Raw genomic sequence first — 11,129 nt, 5'->3', positions numbered from 1 at the left:
TGCTGTTTCTACTGTTCATGCCTGGGCTTTGGAAAGCCTGGCGGCTGTGCACCTCGGTGTTCTTGGGGCTGCCTGTGCCTTTGCTCTTGTTCCACACCCTGCCTCTTCCTTCCCTGGTAACAGTGCCTCTCTCTGATGAGCTGCTGAAAGCTTTACTGTGTAGCTCTCCTCTGTGTGGAGGCTTCCCCTTTAAGGGAGGCAGGGAAGCTGCTTTGCTGAGTGGTGCAGTCAGCCTTGCCGGGGAGCTGGCCACTGAAGCTCCTGCCCTGGCCTCTGCTGGGGGCTGCAGTGTCTCCTCAGAGGGTCCCCTCAGGCCTGCCTCCCCTCCCTGTATTGTGTTCCTGCACTTAGGCAGCAGCAATAAAAAGCCTCACTGCACAGGCAGAAGACCTGCCCCTCCCCCACCGGGGCCAGGCCTAGCTTTTCTTCCTGGGCAGGGATGTGACAAAAGGCTTCAGCCTGCCTGCTCTGGCTCTGCCACCAGCCCGGAGTGGGAAGCCTCATCTAGAATTTCTTTTTCAGGTACTGCAAACATCTTTGAAAAGTCTGCCTTAGGGTTCCCCACATAGTGTTAGAAGCAGAATGATGGATCACTTCAGTGTTATGAGGTCAGGAAGTGTTATGAGGTGTTATGAGGTCAGGAAGTGTTATGAGGCTAGGAGGCTGTCTGCTGGGTGGACAAGCTGCATTGGAGTGTGTGTGTTAGGGGATGAGGGGGGCTGTTGTCCCCCAGAAACCTAGATGTGGGGCTGGACAATCAGGACACGAGGGACAGTGGGCCTCCATAGGGGCTTACAGGCCAGCCCCAGCAATACCAGACCCTGTTGTCAGGAAGGAGAAGCCACCACCGAGAAAATGCTGTTTTCTTGTGCTGTCTGGTTTATGCAAGGATGTTTGGAAATGGCGTTTAAATATAAAGAACACATGTCTTGACACATGTTCCTCCTTCTCGCCCCTCCTCCTCCTCTTCTTTGGAGAAACTGTGAGACATGCTTCTTCCTTTTTTAGTTCCCCTTCCTACTGAAGCAGTATTATTCCTGTACTGAGGGACAGACTGAAATCTGTGCAGCCTTTGTATCTATCCAGATTCTCATGCTGAGCCAGCATTCTAGCTAGCCAGGTCCTTGTGCCCCGTCTTCTTTTCAAAACTGATTCTCAAAAGTGAGGAACTTCAGCCATCGCTTGGCTGGGTTCAGAAGACAGAGATAATATTATTATATTACTGTATTTTGTGTGTGTGCATGTAGATAGGGAAGGTAGGGAATCATGTCAACTTGTGTTCATGTCTCTCTTTCCACTATGTGTGTCCTGGATATTGAATTCTAGTCATCAGGCTTGGTATCAGATTACAAGTCCCATTACCCACTGAGACATCTCACTTGTTTCAAACAAAGAGGACTTTTAACCTTTAAAATTGAGCAGATTTTTCTCATCTACTTTTTGGACTTGCATGGGAGCTGAGATTTGAATAGAAAACATCCCTAAAAGATCACATGTTCCAGCATTCGGTTTCCAGTTGCTGGTGGTGTTGGTGAAGGTTGTAGGAATCCTTGGAAGCCCTGAGTCAATGTGTGTTGTTGACATGGACACCACCATGTCAAGGAGCATATGCTCAGCCCCATGGAGTGGCAAAGTGCCCTCCCCATCCCAACGCAGTTCAGAGGGATCCTAAAATCTTCCTTAGGGGTCTGAGTGCCAATGTTAGTGATAGTGTGTGCATGAAATTTCCAGCACCGCTTTCTCTCCCTGAGTATTTATGGTCTGAATCCTGGTGCCCTACAGAGACTCTGCCTCCTCAGACTAGATCAGCCTCTCTCCTTGATCAGCTGTTTCTGAGCAGGCAGTAACTCTTCACCCCATTGGACTCTATATAATAAACATGCTGCCCTTCCAGGCTGCTGTGCTTTCTCCATCAGAGCACCCAGTCTACCCAACTCCAGCTTGTCTGTGTGTTTGTCTATTTATTCCCTGACTTCCCCCAAGTCAGGTCCCTCCTTGAGGCCATGTAAGGATGTGGCAGAAGGTTGTGGAATCTTTTAGAGGTGGCCTCTTTAGAGGGGACATAAATCACTTGGCAAATGTTTTGTAGGTTTCGTAATCTGGCCCCATTTCCTGGTTTTTGCTTCCTGTATTGGGTAGAATTGTGATTTGTTGGCTTCCTGATACCCCAGGGCAAAGTTAAGTGCTCCTTTAGAAATGTACAACAAAAGAGAGTAATTAAGGGAGACTCTGAGAGTGCTGAAGCACAAAGGGGAGACAGTGTGAAGCCAGGGAGAAGACAACCATCCCTAAATCTGAGGAAGACCCTTTCCTCTAAGGGCACAAACGGACCCACAGTTTCTCATGCTTTAGCCTCAGATGACAGCCCTACAGAACTGTGTGAAAAGAAATGTTATTTGGTTGTATGCTTGATGGTCTTACAGATCAGTCTCTAGCTTCAATAATGTTCAGGATTTAAAAAAAAATGCCAGAGAGCAACAACAGAGCAGTAGTTGTGACTGCCTTTGATCTCACCACTCCAGAAACAGAGACAAGCAGATCTCTGTGAGTTTGACTATAGAGTGAGTTCCATGACAGCCAGGGCTACACAGAGAAACCCTGCCTTGAGAAACAACAAATTAGAAAGCTCTCTCTTTCCTCCACACTGGTTTCTAGAAGGAATTTCTTGAACCATCTTCTTGGTCATCTATTTCCCTGCACCAACCAACACACATTTTGTGTGTGTGGTTGGTCAATTCCTTTGCTGGTCAGCCAGGGACTCCATACTCATAACAATTTTCTGACCAAGGCATGGCTCTGATGGAGAAGGAGCCATCTCTGTGATGTTGCTAAGGAGGAGCATGAAGGCAGTACTCTGTTCTACAATGTGGAGTGGCTGTTTTAAGAGGAATACGGTAAAACTCTGGGTGCCATGCTTAAAAACCTTTGAGAAGGGCATAAACCTGGTCTTTTCTGGATGGTGGAACCTAGAGTTCGGTCTCACATAGAGCTCCATCTTTATTGCTTCCTAGATATTTATGTATTAAGTTGGGGAAAGGTCAAGAAAATGGCAATAAGAATTTGAGAGATGCCTCAGTAGTTGAGAGCACTGGCTGTTCTTCCAGAGGACATAGTTTCAATTCTCAGCACCCGCATAGCAGCTAATAAGCATTTTCAAGTCCAGTTCTAAGGGATGAGACGATGTCTTCTCTGGCCTCAGCTGACACTTGTATGCATGCGGTGCACAGAATACATGCACATAAAACATCTCAACACATTAGAGTTTGGGGAAGGGAAGGCTATCCCGGGACCAACTGCCATAGGCTTCCTGGTCCCCAGCCCTAGTCTCCCCCAATAGCTTGTCTTCACCAATGATGTTCCTCCGTTTCCTGGTGAGATGGTCGGTTTTCCTGTAGGGTTTTGTTGTTGTTGGTTGGTTGGTTGGTTGGTTGGTTGGTTTGGTTTTTGGTTTTTCGAGACAGAGTTTCTCTGTGTATCCCTGGCTGTCCTGGAACTCACTCTGTAGACCAGGCTGGCTTCGAACTCAGAAATCCGCCTGCCTCTGCCTCCCAAGCACTGGGATTAAAGGCATGCGCCACCACCGCCTGGCCCTATAGAGTTCTTATCTTGCTTCCACTACATGATTGGTATGAGCTGAGAGTAAAGGCTAAGATGAGGATGAGGACTCCATTTGGCACTCCAGAGTAATTATACAAATGGGAAAGAATGAACCCTAAGATTCTCAGTGACTGCAGGATGCCAACCAAGAAGATCTAGAATTTTGTAGCTATAAATTGTTGAGCCCTTGGGATGTCAAGCCATGAGGTCAACCAAAACCCACAGATATTAGGATCTGACAGCCTTCCTCTGAAGGAGTCTACTTGGGACAGGTCTAGGATGAATGGCATATGTGGTGGGTGTGAAGTTTCTGGGGCAGCTTAAAGACAGGAAGCAGAAAAAGAGACCCATTTGACCTCAGCGGATGGAAATATTTATTTCAAATATCAAAGTGCAGGGGTGGGAAAGGGGTGTCTTTTGAGAGCAAGGTATACTTGAGTTTATATAGGAAGTTTGAGGAGTACAACTACTGGGTCTATAGCAGTTTGCAAGCCTGACATTTCTCTCTCTGGAGTTGTTTGTCTACACAAGGCTGTTTTATCTTTAGATACTCCCTTAACCCTGCCCATTATGGTGGGTGTCATAATGGCCCACTGAGTTTGGCAATGATGTGGAAGGGCTAGAGTTTCAATATAGGGCCTTTGTCAGGGACGAGCAGTGTTTATTCAAGGTTTATTAACAGTGAGTATCAAGTTAGGAAGTGGTTCTCTGGTGGAAGCAAGTCTCTCATACAAATGATGGAATCCCTAAAGTAAGAGTTTCCTGCTTGAAATAAGGGCTGAGTCTTTCAGAGCAGGAACAGTAGGAACACAAGATAGGGGTGTGCAGCATGGTGTCTCTAGCAGGTCTCAGGAGCTCCCAGCTACTGGTCGAGTCTGAGTCTAAAGTCTTCAGAAGAGCATCTAGGAGTCTGGCAGTGGAAAAAGCCAGTTGGCTGAGAGTTACACTTTGAGGCAGATTGCAGCTGGGCTGATGAAAAAAAAAAGCTGCTTGTATAAGCTCAGGCTGGCTTATTGGCTGTGTGTGTGGGTGTGTGTGTGTGTGGGTGGGTGTGGGTGTGTGGTGTAGTGTGGGATAAAATCCAATGAGAATAATGGCTGTCAGCCCAGGAAGTGGAAAAACAGAGTGGCCTTTCACTCTAGGCTACTGTATGTCCTCTCTTCTCTCTCCCTCCTCTGTGTTGCAACAGAAGAAAGCGTGGGAGGGGGGAGAGAGGAGGTGAAAGCTGGATTTTCACATCTGTTCCCACTTTGGAGTACAGAAAGCAGTTGTGGTTTGGGGGGATGAGTTTTTTGGTGTTTTCTCTTTGTTTTGCTTTGGTTTTTTAGTCTCTGACTGCCAACTGGAAGCTCCAGTCTTTGCTGGTCTAACCATCTAGACTGTTAACGTGTGTTGCAGGCTGTCTTCCAGAGGAAGCTTAAGGTTTCACCTCCATGAAGCCCCAAATTCCACTGGACACCCCTCCTATACTTACTTAGCATCAGTACTTACTCCTGAGCCTCTTCCTTAAGCGGAGGCAGGTTTTTAGTCGCCCCTAGTCCTCCTCTATGCTTGGAACTAAATAGGAATAAGAATGCTATTTAGGACTGGGAATGTAGCTCAGCTAGTAGAGGGCTAGCATGCATAAAGTCCTGGGTTCCATCCCTAGCAATGTGTATCCTGGTGTGGTGCTGTGTGCCTATAATAGCAACGCTGTAAAGGTGGTAGGAGGAGCATCAAGCTCATGTTCATTCTTGGCTGCACACATAGTCAGTTCAGTGTGTGTGCCTGGGATATATGAAATAGTGCCTTAGAATAAAATGCGAGAGAGGGAGGAGAAAGACAGACAGGGAGAGAAATTGTACAAAAAGAGCAACGAAGGTAAAAGGTAAAAGCCACTTGTTCTGTGATGACTTGTTATGGTAGCCCTGGCTTGTTATGGTAGAGATTTATCATGTTTGGAAACTTAGAAGTTGTTTACAGTTTTCATAATTTGGGGGATGGGTCTTACGAACCTTCTAATTTCTGAGTTTCCTGTGTTTTGTGAACCACCCTCTTCCCTCTAGGACAGAATGTTTCAGTTCCGAAGAATACAACATTACAACGGAAGACTCAGTGCGCCAAATAAATCCCACTAGAAGATAGCCTTAATCTAATGCCATACTTCCATGAGTTTCCGAAGAAGAGTAGATGTCATCAAAACTATATGCAAATGCGAAGAAGGTGGCTCAGCACCCTGTCTGCAGCACATGAACCCTGTCTGCATTGGAATCCGCAGCACTCCCCTGGAGAGGAGAGCTATATGTACTCCCAGCACTAGGCTATGGAATTGGAGACAGGAGGAATCCTGGAACTCAGCAGCCAGACTAGCTGAATCAGTGAGAGACTCAAGACTCAAAAACTCAATAATAATGATGATAATAATAATGTAGAGCTAACTGAGGAAGCCACCCACACGAACGTACATATGTTAGCAGGGACTTTCAGGAGCAGACTCCCTATTAATGTACCTTCAAAGTATGTTTCCCTTTATTTTCTGCTAAAGCCTTACGGTGCAAGATCACCATGCCCATAGGCATATCTCTTCATCTCTGGGAGCTCTGCTATATGCTCTGAGACTTTTGAGCTGCATATCAAAAATAGAGCTGCTATCTTTTCCTTTGAAATTACAATCTTAAACTGAGCTAGGTCTGGAATGTATTCCATCTTGGAGGGAAGGGAAGCTCCTTTAGATTCAAGGAGTTCGAAAGGGAGGCACGTTAGACTCAGGAAGGCCCTGAAAACTCCCCAGATGTGACCATGCCCCCTCTCCCCAAGCTTATTTATATAAGCAATAAAGACTGCTGAGGGACATTCGTGGACCGGCCAAGCTGCCTGGAAGAGGCAGAGAGCAGACAGTCTTTGAAGTTCTCTAACCCGTCAAGCAGCTTGCATGTGGCGCACTGAGCCCTAGCCTCCCAGCTTTCATGAGCTATCATCCATGTTGGGGTGGGCTTTGGTGATGGAGCTGCCATTGAATCAGGCCTGATCCTGTAAGTGATCCTTTACCCATACTCCTGTGGGTAACCTCAGGAAAACCCTTTTCTTCAGTGGTATCTGTACTTTGTCTTGGATAATTGTCTGGGATGAGTAAAGATTTGTTCATGTCTTCCCAGGAACAGTGTCATACAACACACACACAAAGTGTCTATATATGCAAAGCTATTCGGACTTACTAAATGGGTACATAGAAAGATATGCTATGTACTTCTGGACATGAAAATAGCCCGAAAGGCTGTTGAAATGAGCAGTGAACAAAACTAACTTGGTTTATCTGTGAGGGTCGTAAGAATTATTGATTATATAAATGGAATTGGTAATAGTATTGACTGCTATTACAATCTTAAGGCTGTGTGCCCATCTATCAAGGTCCCCCTTCCAACAACCCAGTACATAGCCTTAAGGTTATAATAGACATGTCCTTTAGTTTACATTTGGTGGGGAATGCATAAGTGAACTTTAAACAGTAGATACATTGATCTTAGAAGCAGAGGGACAATCACTCCTTTACCACTTAAATTTTATGTAATAAGTTTAATCCTTACAATCCCTTACTTTAACTGAATTACATTTTCTTACTGTGTAGCCCTGAGTGGCCTGGAACTTACCGTGCAGATCAGGCTGCTCTTCAACTCACAGTGATCTGTTTCAGCCTCTCGACTATTGGGATTGAAGGCATGAGCCACAAGCCTGACTTGGATAATCATTTTATCATGCCACTTTATAAGTGCCAAAGATTTATGCCAAGTTGTATTATTTGTGTGAGAACATGTATGTGCCATATAAACATTTTACTACATTAATGTTATAACTCTGGAAAATTTAGTCAAAGAAAGAGCTAAAGGTGAGCGTTGCAAGCACATAATTTTCTATATATTAAGTTACCACTTGAAGATAAGATGGATCAAAGTAGCTATATACTTCAGCGTGTCAGGGGACATAGATAATTTGAACAAAGATGTGATTAGTCCTATGATTTTTGTCAATTGGAACAGCTTCACGTTTGTTATTTAAGTTATAAGGCACATTGTAAAGACACAAACCCCAGAGAAGACCCGGAATGAAGCTTCATGGCAGAGACCTCGCATTCACCACTCCCAGTATGACATAAAATAGAAATTAAAAAACAAAAGCCAAAATAACGGTGCCCTCTGTTTCTTATTCGGTGATTCGTTAATAAATTAATAAGTAACCTGACGCTCCTACTGTGCTTGTTCGACCTGGTGTTTACTCACTCGTTAAAGTTTGAAGTTCTCTTTCCTTACCTGTGGACTAGAAGCTGCTTTAAGCTGTACTTAGTTTTTTAATTCTTTACTTGTTTAAGGTCTAAAGTTTCCATTTCTGGCTCTGTTCTAAGCAGGGCCAGAGCCTTCAGAAGTAGCACCCCCAAATCAGAATAATGGGCCCCACTGCCTCCTTTTTGTCCTGTTTTCTGTGAATTAATTTTTTTTCCTTTCCCTTTGGATGTTTACCTACCACATTCCTGTGATTCCAGGTGACTCCACTTATGAGTGGACCTCTCTCTTTGGTTTCTGTCTACCACCTTCTCAGTCAGTGAGGCCTCCTCTGTAAAGTTCCCTAAGATCTTGCACCCTTGTTTGAAACAGACCCACTAGTTCAGGGAGGCAGTATTGTTTGTAAGTTCTCCTAAGCACTCTGCAAAGCCCAGGGGCACTGAACAGGCATTGTCCATTTCTGTGGCTGGCCAAGCGCTCCAGAAGTCTCCAGGAGCATTCTTTATATATAATTAGTAGGTGAGGAGAATCTCTTTAGAAGAGGATGAGTCTAGAGAAAGTTAAACACCATTAAGAGGCATGTGTGGTAGCTCTTGCTTGTAATCCTAATACTCAGGAGACAAACACAGGATTAGAGCAGATTCAATGCTATCTTTGGCTACATAGTGATTTTCTGATCAGTGGGGCCTCCAATAGAAAGGCCCTGGTTTTTAATGTGTGTATATATGGAAAGAGGCACCTTGAAAAGCTGTTGACCATACCTCATGGATAGCATAAAGTGTACTTTGTCCCTTCAAAGGGACAGGTGCAACTGGAAAGCTGAACAGAGGAGGTAAAGAAGTCTATTCTTTAAAATCGAGACAATACAAGGATTAAATGTGCAGAATGCAATGTGTTGTGTTTTATAAAAAATAAAAAGAAAGCTATGTTTGGATGTGTAGTCAGGTGTAGGGGAAAGGAGTGCCTCTGCTGGGGCCTGTGCTGAGTCATCCCTTCCCCCTGAGGGACCACATGACTATATTCAGGGCATAGGGAGAGGAGTTGAGGAAGTAGAGACAGAAAAGCAGAGAGGAGAGAGAGAGGAGTAGAGGCCCGCCATGAGCATGTGGAGAGGGAAGGGGAAGGGGAATGGGGAGAGAGGAGCAGGAGCAAGGGAACAGAGCAGGAGCAAGAAGGCAAGAGAGAGAGGAGGGGCAAGCAGCCCCTTTTATAGTGAGTCAGGCACACCTGTCCAGGTAACTGTGGGGCAGAGCCTAGACTAAATGCTAACTTTCTCCCATTTTGGTTTAATTAAAAAAGAAAAATTAGAAGTGATGGTGGAGCAGGAGTAGGGGGGTCATCATGATCTTCAGCTACTTCCTGCTGACTTTGGGGAGACATGTCTCTGGGAAACCTAGGAAAATGGATATGGGGAGGTTGGTCTAGTCTTAGGTGAATTGGCTATTTCCTTGCTGTCCAGAGTCTGTGAAACCATCTGTGGATAGATCAGAAGGAACAGCTCCAGTAGAAGTGTCTGTGTCTGTGAGAGATTGGAGCATCTGAGGGTTGCTTCTCTGAAGCTGTCCTGAATGTAGTAAATGCCTGGACGTGACAAAATGCTGAAACACACACACAGACACACACACACATTATGGGTAGAGAATAAAGTTAAGTACATTTGGGCGAAAGAAATTTTTTCTTAGGTGTACATTTGAAACCCTTAGGTCTTTGTGGTTTGGGGGTGAGTCCCAATTCCAGGGTACAGGAGAGGAATCTCACTCTCTGGAATAGGTAGGTGTACTTATCTGAATGGAGTCTATTTGGTCCATGAAAGGTAGATCTGAGTGGGTTTCCTGTAGCTTATAAGTATATAAAACAGATAACAACATGAGTTAACAATAGTAACGGTAAGATGAGCTTAAGGAGGGCAAAAACCTTTCGTGGAACAGAAGTAACAAGAAGGGCTTTTTCCTTTTGTCTGGGAAACTGAATATACATAATGAGAAACAATTTTAAGTTTATAATTGAGAAACAAAGGAAACTCAAAACCTTGACCTTGTGAGTACAGTTGATCATATACCAAGAGAAACACCTTAAGACTATAGTTAAAGTGCAGTCAAATGAAACGTATATTTGAGTGTGATGGCTTATAGTGTAGATTCAGCATGAGAAACACTTTACATTTAGTTGAAAGACAATCAAAACTAAAAATTTGAATTAGTGATTATATAGTTGGATCATATAGTGGAATATTTTATTAGAGTTAGGCAATTTTATAAGAACTGGAATAATGTTAGGACCGTGGCATAGCAAGAAGAGGAAATACGAAGCATTTAAGTTGCTAGAAACTGAGTTTAGGTAAGGAAGTAACCAGTTACATCTGTGAAAGGTTGCATCTGTGAAAGCTTACATCTGAATTTGTATATTGTCTATCGTTGTGAAGTCTGTAAGAAATTTGGCAGTCTTAGTTAGTTAACTAATTTATTAATGAGCAAATATAGCAGATTACCTTGGGGTAAGGAACTAGGTCTGTTTTCTAGCTGTGAAGCTACAGTTAGCTTAGCTGTCAATGTAGTCAGAAATCTGAGGAACAATTAATTATAATCTAGGAGTCATGTATTAATTAAAAAATGACAAGAGTTCGTCTATAGCCCTGACAGTTCCTGGGTCCCTGTGGTTTCTATAGCAACTTGAGTAGAGTCAGTCTGGATGTCAGGCCCAGAAGATGAACAGCTCTTTCTCTGTGGAATAGACAATGTGTGAAACGAGAAATGACCAACACCTAGACTTAGGCAATATGAGGCATTGAATCTTTGTTTTGTCCAGAGTGTAGACCAAGCCTGGGCAGGGCAATGGCGTTGTTTTTTTAGTGGTCATCATACCACAATCCAGGGTGACTCTTGTCGCTGTGCATGTATCTTCTTGGAGACCTTGGGGGTAACTGTCAGGCTTTGGGAGTCTCTGTCATTAGCATGAATATTAATACGTCACCCGACTTCTGACAAGATTGAAAGCAGTATCTGTTGAGCATAATCTGAGTTAGACTACTTGTGTTTGTTAAATTACTTGATGGAGAATGTATATAGTAAGTAGAGCACACTCTAACTTAGTGGCAATAGCAAAAATCATTATTTCCAAGGCAGGATATAATGAAAACCTTAATTGTTAAGTAACTTTAACAGATTGCATTAGCAGCGAAAAATACATGAAGAAACACACATAGAGACAAATTATCTAGTGTACCCTTGGCTTAGAGTTAATGTGGATCAGATTCGACAGAAACTAGAAAGCTGACAGGGA

General features: G+C 44.0%; 1 long non-coding RNA gene across 1 annotated transcript; it reads left to right on the top strand.

Annotated features, from left to right (window-relative positions):
• Positions 1–415: 415 nt before the first annotated feature.
• LOC114624481 lies at positions 416–7,812 on the top strand. The gene is made up of 2 exons (XR_003711939.1): positions 416–522; positions 5,643–7,812. It is a non-coding gene; the product is annotated as an uncharacterized LOC114624481 (long non-coding RNA).
• The last annotated feature ends 3,317 nt before the right edge of the window (positions 7,813–11,129 follow it).

This window comes from Grammomys surdaster, unplaced genomic scaffold (genome assembly GCF_004785775.1).
Source record: "Grammomys surdaster isolate TR1022 unplaced genomic scaffold, NIH_TR_1.0 207, whole genome shotgun sequence".
Classification (NCBI taxonomy): domain Eukaryota; kingdom Metazoa; phylum Chordata; class Mammalia; order Rodentia; family Muridae; genus Grammomys; species Grammomys surdaster.
This window is presented reverse-complemented; position numbering and strand designations above follow the sequence as displayed.